Here is an 11494-nt window from a genome sequence, read left to right on the forward strand (position 1 = left end):
GGCCAATAAAATTAAATCCACATTGTGTTTCTTTCTCCAAAGTCACTGAGTTGCTTCAATTTAGTGATCTTAATATAATTATCTCACAAATATTTTGAATTAACTCAGAATTATTCATAATTAAATTGATATAATTACTAACAAGTGAAATTCATGTAATTATTATATTCCCATTTTCAAAAAATTAATGCTAATATTCTTAACTGATGCACAGGGGGTTGGGATGGTTGTGATTTGAATTAGAGCCTTGATATATCGGATCTATTCATCTTGTTATCAGAAAACTGTCCTTCATCTTTCCACCCCATGAGAGAGCCAAAAAAAATTAAGGTTGTATCTGGCAGTATTCTTTGACCAGCCTATATGTTTGAACCATAAAAGTGCTGATAAACCCATGAGAATCTCTACTTACTTCCTGCCTGATTTTAGGATGGTCAATCATATTTTTTAATAAATAAATCTCCTCATACCTCTCCTCCTCAGGTCCTTGACTGACCATTCTCCAACAGCCTTACAATGCATAATCTCCTGCATTTGTGTTCTTAACTATCACTAAAATGTCATTTTCTATTTGTCCTGCCCCATGCCTTCCCACATCCCCCTATTTGGATGCAAGGATAAAAGTTTGGTTTTTCTATTTCAGTTCAATCCCAAACCTTGTGAAAAGGGGTGGAGATTAAGATAAACTGAGATTTATGGGACCTTTAAATTATCTAAACTGGGGAGTAAATGCAAAGGTGACCTAAAATAAGGGGTTGAGATACAAGGATAAAAAACAGCAAGAACCTTGGTACTTTAAGATGATTTTTGGCCCATGGAAACTGCTTGACTGCTTCATTTCCATGTCACATTTTGGCTAGGCCTCTTAAATCTCTGGCACCTTCTCCAACTTCAAATTTATTATTTTTACCAAATATTCACAGCTATGAATAGAACCCTATTTGCCACATTCCCATTTGTAAATTATCCCCTACTCAAGATGTCTTCATGAAACCAGACTGAGGAACTCCTAATATTTCTTGGGGTTATAGTGATGTTCAATAACTAGGGGTCATAGATGTAAAGCAATTGATAGCATTCAAGGTTTTGTGAGGATCTAATTTTCACAGAGGTGGTATGAGAATCTGGATGTCACTTCCTGAAAGAATGGTGGAGCAGAAATCCTCCCCATATTTAACAGAGATGATCAGCTGAGATGCGTTTGCCCCATGGCAATGGACAAATGACTGGAATGAAGCTTCAGCGGGATAGGCCCTTTGAAGGCTGGCTTGAACATGGTTAGCTGAAATCCCCTATTCTTAGTCAGAAATGCTTCCATGATTCGAGATGTAGGCTCTGCACCAATCATAATAGCACAATGCTATGACAATTTCGGGACAGTCTTCCACGTAAGAGAAACCTTTCTACCTTTAATGTAGTTACTATTATAAAATTGGTAAGATATTAAAAATGATTTTGGATAAATTATTGTTGAATGATTGGGTTGATTTAAATAGTGAGATCCATTTATACAATTTCATATTATAAAGGATTTTTAATATATACAATATTAGTTACTGTTTCTAGTATTACAGTTCCTTCTGAGACAGGAGGAGAAGACGGTGGCGCGATGCAGCTCGCAGCAGCCACTCCGGAGGAGATATCTGTTATCTGTCAAGTAGGGTGCCGTGCACAATCCTGATTTGATGGAGACAGATGTGAGAGCATGGAGGAACATCTGGTGAAACTTCTGAAATGCCTGCTTCGTTGCCGCTGCTACTGTGTGATCCAGAATCTCCGGAGGGGAAGGCCCAGAGTCCTCAGCTTTGCTTGTTGCTCGGCGCCCTGGGCGGGGTCGAAGCGCTTGGAAGAGATGACGCTCGGTGCTCAGTGTCGGAGGGCTGGTCGAAGGCCCGAAGTTTTCGGACGGACTCAAGAGTCGGCTGCGGTCAGGTGCTTCCAATGCATCGGCAAGTTTGCGGCACTTGGAGGTTCATGGCAGGGAGAGTTTCTCCCTTCTACCATCTGTGTGAGATGTTGGGTCTATAGGGACTTGAGATTTTTTTTACTGTGCCCATGGTCTGCTCTTTATCAAATTACGGTATTGCTTTGCACTGTTGTAACTATATGTTATAATTAAGTGGTTTTGTCAGTTTTAGTCTTGGTCTGACTTGTGTTTCTGTGATATCTTTCTAGAGGAACATTGTATCATTTTTTAATGCATGCATTTCTAAATGACAATAAACGAGGACTGAGTGTCCTCATAATCTAATCTATACAGGAAAATGAGAGAGAAAAATCCAAATGAATAAAAGTTTATTTAAAAGCAGTATACTAAGCTAACTGGGGTGTTGCAGGCCTTGGTAGGAAGAGAGAGCTATGCCAATGTTTATGATGGAAGACCATCCCAAAATTTAAATAAGCTATTTGCAAAGATTTCTAAACAGCTTGGTCTGTAGTATACTTAGTTTGACTACAGAATCTGGTGTGGAAGTAGCTCTTAAAGGACAAGTTTTATCTTGAAGGAAAAATTGAATAATTCTTCAAAATGGTCTTGTGGGAATGTGCTCTTCTTGGATGTTATGGATTTTGGAGGTGGTCCTGCTGGAGGTGTACCAAAGGAGAGAGTATTACTATTCGAGTTCATGATCAACCTTCACTAAACAACCATGCCCATATACTAATCCAGATCCCTTCCACTCAGCTACGACAAAGCATGATGGAATACAGTTAATACACTTCACATACTTGGATGAGATCAGCTCTAACGAAACTCAAGAAACTTGATAGGCACCACTTCCACCCTATTCCCTCCACTCACAGTGTGTTGTAGCTGCAGTACATTCCTGCTATAAAGTGCAACAAAGCCATTTGCCTTAGCTACACTAAAGTCACAACCTCTACTACCTAGGTAAAGACCTGTAGTGCAGGGGAACTAAGTAAGGTTTCTCTTTAAGACACTGGCCATCTTAATATCATCACTAGGTCCGCATCCTAGAGCTCCTCAGCATTTAGCAGGAAGATTGTGGCATCTAAAAAAGGTAGATCGCCATTAGATTCTCAAGGACAATAAGGGATGGGCAATAAATGCCGGCACCATCAACAAAGTGCACATGTTTTAACCATAACCATATAACAATTACAGCACAGAAACAGGCCATCTCAGCCCTTCTAGTCCGTGCCGAACTCTTACTCTTACCTAGTCCCACCGACCTGCATTCAGCCCATAACCCTCCATTCCTTTCCTGTCCATATATCTATCCAATTTAACTTTAAATGACAACATCGAACCTGCCTCAACCACTTCTGCTGGAAGCTCATTCCACTTAGCTACCACTCTCTGAGTAAAGAAGTTCCCCCTCATGTTACTCTTAAACTTTTGCCCTTTAACTCTCAACTCATGTCGTCTTGTTTGAATCTCCCCACTCTCAATGGAAAAAGCCTATATACGTCAACTCAATCTATCCCCCTCATAAGTCCCCCATCAACCTTCTACGCTCCAAGGAATAAAGACCTAACTTGTTCAACATGTTGAAAAATAAAATAATATATGAAACAATCCTGTTATTGAACTAACTCTTTTCAGACTTGAAAAAATCTGCATTGATTATAAAGGAAATCAATTTCTTTATTTCAATCTCACTTATCATAAATCTGTAGTACCTTAAGACTTGAAAATTTAACACACAGCGATCACAATTTCTCTTTGGCTACAGAAGAGGAAGAAGCCAGAAGTCCATGAGCAAGACCTTATTAGGGGAATGGGCGTGGACAGGGCCAGTAGCTTTAAATTTGTTGGCAACAATCTATCAGAGGATCTCTCCTGGGACCAGGACCTATGTGTCATCACAAAGAAGGCACAGCAATAGCTCTTAAAAGATTGCGCAGATTTGACATTTCACCCTAAACATTGAGAAACTACTAGAGATGCACAATGGAAAGTATCATGGCTGGTTATACCATGGCCTTATATGGAAACACCAATGCCCAGGAATGGAAAAGATGACAAAGTCCATACTACAGACTCACTTTCAAGACTCTTTACAACTCATGTTCGTTATATTATTTTTGATTCGCACTGTTTGTCTTCTTTTGTGCATTGGTTGTTTATCAGTCTGTCGTAAACTCTACTGTATTACCTTTTTCCTGTGAATGCCTGCAGGAAAATGAATCTCATGATAGTATATGGTAACACACACATACTTTGATAATAAATTTACTTTGAACTTTGAAATAATTTTCCATATTTCAAGTTGTGTTTGCTGTCCAATCACCTTTCAGGTTCATCTCTGGGTTAAATCTTAAACTCTGTGTTCCATTTAAACATCTGATGGCCATGTGGAATATTATGGTACTATGGAAATAATCCAAAATGCTTTCATTTACACATTGATCTAATTTAGTCCTTGGGGATGTTTTCGTTGAAATATTTGGGTTTAATTATTTTGTTTACTTAATTCATCTTTTAAGATGCTGAGTGAAGTGGGAATATTTTAAGTTACTTTAATAACTACAAGATAATAGAGGCTGCAGTTAAGGCACGTGAAAGAGAATATTGTATATAAAAAAAATCATAAAATGCATTGCAGACTGGGGTGTGCTACAGATAAGCTGACTTGGAGCGGGTAATGTATACATTTTAAAAACACATTTGGATGAAGTTACCAGGTATTCTATTCTGGTCACTGTGAAACAATCAAGATGTCCAAGCGCCAAAGAATGAACTAAGGCACTTTTCTGGAAAATCAGGTCATTATACAATGCTGAACATTTAGAAAAAGCCAGAGTTTTCCACCTGAAATTAATCCAGGATAGTGGGACTAGAGGTCAGGTATGACCACTGAAATGTAAACTTGAGATTAGTCTAACATATAAACATACAAGTTAGGAACAAGAGTAGGCCCCTCAATTCTACTCAGCCAATAATCTCAAGTCATCTTTACTGTCTATCTGCAATAACTTTTCAACACTTTGCTAATCAAGTATCTATCTACGTCTGCCTTAAAAAATATTCAAAGACTCTGCTTACTCTGGTCTTTAAGGAGGAAAACTCCAAACATTCATACCCATTAGGGAGAAAGAATTGCACCCAGGGCAAAACTTGTTTTTTGAAGTTGAAGATGCAGAGGGAGCTAGGTGTCCTAGCCCTGACTTGCAGAGAGCTGGTATGAAGTTACAGCAACTGATCAGGAAAGCAAACAGAATATTATTTGTTTCTTGGGACAAAAGGAGGTAATGTTTCAATCAAATAAGCTATTTCTGAGATGACCCTTGAAGTACTGTGTACAGTATTGGTCTCCTTATTTACAAAATAAGGGTATTAATGTGCAAGAATATGTTCGGAGGTCTTCCTAAACTAATAACTAGAACGGATGCCCTATCTTATGAGGGAAGGTTAGGTAGAGTAGTTTGTGCTTGTTGGAGTATAGGTAACTTGACCGTAAGGTACAAGATACTGAGGGACTTGACAGAGTGAATGTGGAGAGGAGGCTTCCTCCTGTGGGAAAATTTAGAACCAGAGTTATTGTTTAAAAATAAAAGTTACCTATTTAAGACTGAGGTGAGATGTTATTTTTGATGAGATGCTATGGCATGACTCCGGAGGACTGGAAGATTGCAAATGTCACTCTGCTATTTAAGAAGGGGGCAAGGAAGCGAAAAGGAAATTATAGACCTGTTAGCTTGACATCGGTGGTTGGGAAGTTGTTGGAGTTGATTGTCAAGGATGAGGTTACAGAGTACCTGGAGGCATATGACAAGATAGGCAGAACTCAGCATGGTTTCCTTAAAGGAAAATCCTACCTGACAAACCTATTACAATTTTTTGAGGAAATTACCAGTAGGCTAGACAAGGGAGGTGCAGTGGATGTTGTGTATTTGGATTTTCAGAAGGCCTTTGTCAAGGTACCGCACATGAGGCTGCTAAACAAGATAAGAGCCCATGGAATTACGGGAAAGTTACATACGTGGATAGAGCATTGGCTGATTGGCAGGAAATAGAGAGTGGGAATAAAGGGATCCTATTCTGATTGGCTGCCGGTTACCAGTGGTGTTCCACAGGGGTCCGTGTTGGGGCCACTTCTTTTTATGTTGTACATCAATGATTTGGATTATGGAATAGATGGCTTCGTGGCTAAGTTTGCTGAAGATACAAAGATAGGTGGAGGGGCCGGTAGTGCAGAGAAACAGAGAGTCTGCAGGGAGACTTGGATAGATTGGGAGAATAGGCAAAGAAGTGGCAAATGAAATACAACGTTGGAAAGTGTATGGTCATGCACTTTGGTAGAAGAAATAAATGGGCAGACTATTATTTAAATGGGGAGAGAATTCAAAGTTCTGAGATGCAATGGGACTTGGGAGTCCTCGTGAAGGATCCCATTAAGGTTACCCTCCAGATTGGGTCAGTGGTGAAGAAGGTGAATGCAATGTTGGCATTCATTTCCAGAGGAATACAATATAGCAACAGGGATGTGATGTTGAGGCTATATAGGGCACTGGTAAGACCCCACTTGGAGTACTGTGTGCAGTTTTGGGCTGCTTTTTTACGAAGGGATGTGCTGACGTTAGAGAGGGTTCAGAGAAGATTCACTAGAGTGATTCCAGGAATGAGGGGGTTAACATATGAGGAACGCTTGACTGCTCTTGGACTGTATTCCTTGGAGTTTAGAAGAATGAGGGGGGACCTCATAGAAACATTTTGAAAGTTGAAAGGCATGGACAGAGTGGAAGTGGCAAAGTTGTTTCCCATGATGGAGGAGTCTAGTACGAGAGTGCATGACTTAAGGATTGAAAAGCGTCTATTCAGTACAGAGATGCAAAGAAATTTTTTTAGCCAGAGGGTGGTGAATCTGTGGAATTTGTTGCCACAGGTGGCAGTGGGTCACCGAGTGTACTTAAGGCAGAGATTGATAGGTATCTGAGTAGCCAGAGCATCAAAGGTTATGGTGAGAAGGCGGGGGAGTGGGACTAGATAGGAGAATGGATCAGCTCATGATAAAATGGTGGAGCAGACTCGATGGGCTGAATGGCTGACTTCTGCTCCTTTGTCTTATGGTCTTAATCTCAAAGGATCTGTAGAACCCTCCGTATGGCATGCTGGAGACTGGGTCTTTGAGTATTTGAGGCAGAGGTATGAGGAAATGAAGCATTATCTTACACTGAAGACACACTCCATAATACTGTATGTTACTGTCACTGTAGTCAATGGGTCAGCTGCAGTACTGGGAAGATCTGTGGGCCTTTAGTAGCAACAAGATCTGTAACACCACCGACCTCTTAAGTTCTTCTTTTTATATCACCATCAGCCAAGAACAAACTGCGGACCAAAGAGGGGTGCACCAAGGGCAGTGCTAAGTATGTGTCTGCTGAAGCTACCACACAAGACTATATACATGTTGAAGACCAGAAGCAACATCCCACAACAAACAGATATGCTCCAAGCTCTTTAGTTCTGCCTCTTTCAAGCATGAATGGAAATTTAATAACTAACAGGAGGAGAAAATTCCTGTTCAATACCAGGACATTCCAATACTTACAAGCAAAACTAAGTTTGCATTAATTCCTACAATGCAATGCTGCAGTAGGTAGAAGATTTCATCAAGAACATACTTACTAATGTGCAGATGCTTCAATGAACACTTCTTTGCCCAGGGTCAATAGGAGATACATTCACAGAACACTTCTCCTTCTCCCTTGAAACAACTTAGGAAACACAAACATTCATAAAATTGTACTAACAGTCGGAACATATCACAAGATCACAAGACAAAGGAGCAGAAGTAGGTCATTCGGCCCATCGAGTCTGCTCCGCCACTCCACCATGAGCTAAACCATTCTCCCATCTAGTTCCAATTTCTGGCTTTTTCCCCATATCCCTTGATACCCTGACTAATTAGATACCTATCAATCTCCTCCTTAAACACCCTCAATGATCAGGCCTCCACAGTTGTATGTGGCAACGAATTCCATAAGTCCACGACCCTCTGGCTAAAAAAATTTCTCCTCATCTCTGTTTTAAATGGGTACCATCTAATTCTAAGACTGTGGCCTCTTGTCCTGGACTCACCCACCAAGGGAAACAGCCTTTCCACATCTACTCTGTCCAACCCTTTCAACATTCGAAATGTTTCTATGAGATCCCCTCTCATTCTTCTATATGAAAACAGTCCAAGAGCCAACAAATGCTCCTCATATGTTAGTCCCTGCATTGCAGGAATCATCCTCGTAAATCTTCTCTGAACTCTCTCCAACATCAGAACATCCCTTCTAAGATAGGGGGCCCAAAACTGCACACAGTATTCCAAATGAGGTCTCACCAGTGCCCCATAGAGCCTCATCAACACCTCCTTACCCTTATACACTATTCCTCTTGAAATTAATGCCAACATAGTTAACATCAATTAACACAACTGTGCCATGGCCATCCCTTTAATTAGGATTGTTAGGTGAAAGTGGATAGTGCAAAATAGCTATCTTTAACAAAAAAAATGGCATTGACCTCTGAGATCATGATTTGCCTCCTCTAGACCCAATCAATATTCATTGCATGCGTGCTGATACAAATGCCAATATTGCAATGACAAGATACACCTCACAGTGGCCTCATGGATGCCTTTTTGGAGATCTAAAGGCATCCATATTGTCTGGTTTCTTGTTAGGTCCTGAAGAAGCCAGTAACTTTAAAAATAGGCTGGGTATGCTTGCTTTGTATTCAGTATGTGCAGACTGCAACAAGAGAAATAAGAGAAACTATTTTGTGACGAAATAAGGTTACGTGAATATCCCCCACATTATGGTTGTTCAGATTATGAAAATTTGCCCTTACAGTATCCACAAATCACCAGTCAAAAATTTGAGATACTGAATAAAATTTGCAGAATTTATGTGATAAAGGTAGATGAATTAAAAGAAAATACATTGTCTCAACTCACATTTGTTGGCATATGCTGAGAGATGAAGAGGTTTTGCACTATGGAAAATCATCACACCACCCATTTTGCAGGAGTGCAACATCCCCACCTTCCCCCCATAACACAGGGGGCCGCCTGTATACACTGAACCTCAGAAATCAGCATTGTCAAACTATTCCAGCTAAGCTTAAAAAGCTACAACTTGTCTCCAACCTGCCTGTGGTGAATGTTAAATCCACAGTGGTATTTGCCAAGTAGTAGTGAATTTCTGGAGGTTAAGACACAAATATTTCACAGTGTGCTTTCCCTCATTCTCTTGTTCTTGCTAATTACTTGGCTGATGAAACTGGAATAGATACAAATCAAGTCACAGAGCACAAGTCTTAAAGTAACAGATTATGAATTCATGTCATGCATGTGTATTCCCTCAGTGGTGAGAATACTGGACAGTAGTGACCACAAAATGTGTACATTTACCTGAAATTCCAATGCTAGCTAATAGTAAAACACTGGCATGTTAAAATTTGTGCACAATTTATCGGTAAATACCAGTAAAATCAAAATTTATGATACATCAAACAATCAAATGTACATCTAGATCTCTGCAGATTGGCTTCTGCCAAGAACGTTGATTTTTAGTTGTGGCTACATATCGTGCATGAAGGCTTTACCCACTGCTTCCTTCACCAATACTAAATTTAAACTCATTCTGAAATAACAGTTAATGTGTAGGCGAAGTGTTTAGAAAACATTAAAACAAATTCTAAAATTATTTTACTTAGGGTATAGTTGTAGGATTCAAATGGCAACAATGAACTCAGTGTTTCGACACACCAGTGATTATTTTCGAACTCACCTTCACTTACTGCCAAAACAATCAAAGACACGTTAAAGAGGCGCCGCTTTCTGCTTCCACACACAAACCATCTTTCGTGGCAATTTCTGGCTTGGGGAAGGAAAAGACTCCCAAATAATTATCATAATTAGAAGACACTTAAAAGAGATTCTCTTCTACATTTCAATGAATTTTTATGGTGACAAAAAAGAGAAAACCAAATTTTTAAAAAGAGTCAAAGTGATGTCAGAGCATTTCATCCATTGGCTCAGCTGCAAATTAAAAACTGGTCAAGTGGTGTTTTCACAGTTTCATATCCTCTAAACTTTTGGTGAGACATTATTCAAACATGTTCAGATTACAGATCATAAGTTGAGAAAATGTTGGAAGTGTGAACTCTAACTAGATTATGCTTGTCATCTGTATCCTGAAGATGCAACCTCAAACAGATTCACAACACTCAAATTTTATCTATTCTGATATATTGTTCATAGAAAATTAGAATCACTTGGCTCAATTTTGGAATCTTCTTAAAACGCATGCCTAAAAATCGCATGCAAGAAATACTGACTGCTACTAGGCTGATAATGGGAGAAAGAAGACAGCAACTGCACCCCGAGCACACCAGTCACAATTCCTTTTGCTTACTTCTATGATGTTCTGGCTTTTTTTTTTAATTAGATCAACCAATTTGTTAATGAATGAGGCCACAAATCCAATGAGAATAGCAGTAACTCTTACCGAAATTGATCCTGCTGCCTCTCAAGACAGCAAGAAGTCACTGGGAGAAACAAAGTACAAGAAATGAGGTTTACTTCCATCAGTTCACTTTCTTACTAATGAAAAACAACATCTGTGATATCACACAATTATTCCTGAAGAGCAAATATCTAAACAGCCAATCACGTGGCAGCAACTCAATGCGTAAAAGCACGCAGACATGGTCAAGAGGTTCAGTTGTTCAAAACAACCATCAGAATGGGGAAGAAATATAATCTAAGTGACTTTGACCATGGAATGATAATTGGTGCCAAATGGGGTGGTTTGAGCCTCTCAAAAATTGCTGATCTCCTTGGATTTTCACACTCACAACAGTCTCTTAGACTTTACAAAGACTGGTGGAAAAAACAAAAAAACATCCAGTGAGCAGCAGTTCTATGGGCCAAAATGCCTGGCTAATGAGAGAGGTCAGAGGAGAATGGCCAGACTGCTTCAAGCTGACAGAAAGGCGACAGTGACTCAAATAGCCACCTGTTACAACAGTTGTGAGCAGAAGAGCATCTCTGAACACACAACATGTCAAACCCTGAAATGGAAGGGCTACAGCAGCAGAAAACCATGAACATACACTCAGTGGCCACTTTATTAGGTTCAGGAGGTGCCTAACCAAGTGGGCACCGAGTGTATTTACTCGGTAAAGATTACTGCTGCACCAGAACAGAGATAAGGCTGAAATACTGGCCACCTGCACTCATTGTTCAGATACCCTTTGCCCTGGACTTAGCCAGTGTGGATGTGGAAGACTGAACTCATTTGCAGAGAGCATCCTGGAGCCAGGGCTTTGCAGAACGGAATCAAATTACAAGGGTGAGTCAGAACAAGCTTCACCCAGAAAGTGACAAACATGCAAAACTTTCCAAAACAATTGAAAATAACTTAAATAAATTTAATTAAGGAAAAAAATGCCCAATATATTTACTGAAAATTATCACCATTAGTGTAAGCGATTTAAAATAAATCTAGCCTTCTTACTTTACAGCAACAAAACCTT

General features: G+C 39.7%; 1 long non-coding RNA gene across 1 annotated transcript in view; it reads left to right on the top strand.

Annotated features, from left to right (window-relative positions):
• LOC140202598 (uncharacterized) overlaps positions 1-4124 on the top strand; it is a 28027-nt gene extending 23903 nt beyond the window's left edge. The window contains exon 3 of the long non-coding RNA XR_011887132.1: positions 1575-4124. This is a non-coding gene — a long non-coding RNA (uncharacterized lncRNA). The remainder of the gene's footprint in view (positions 1-1574) is intronic.
• The last annotated feature ends 7370 nt before the right edge of the window (positions 4125-11494 follow it).

Source organism: Mobula birostris, chromosome 9, assembly GCF_030028105.1.
Source record: "Mobula birostris isolate sMobBir1 chromosome 9, sMobBir1.hap1, whole genome shotgun sequence".
NCBI lineage: Eukaryota > Metazoa > Chordata > Chondrichthyes > Myliobatiformes > Myliobatidae > Mobula > Mobula birostris.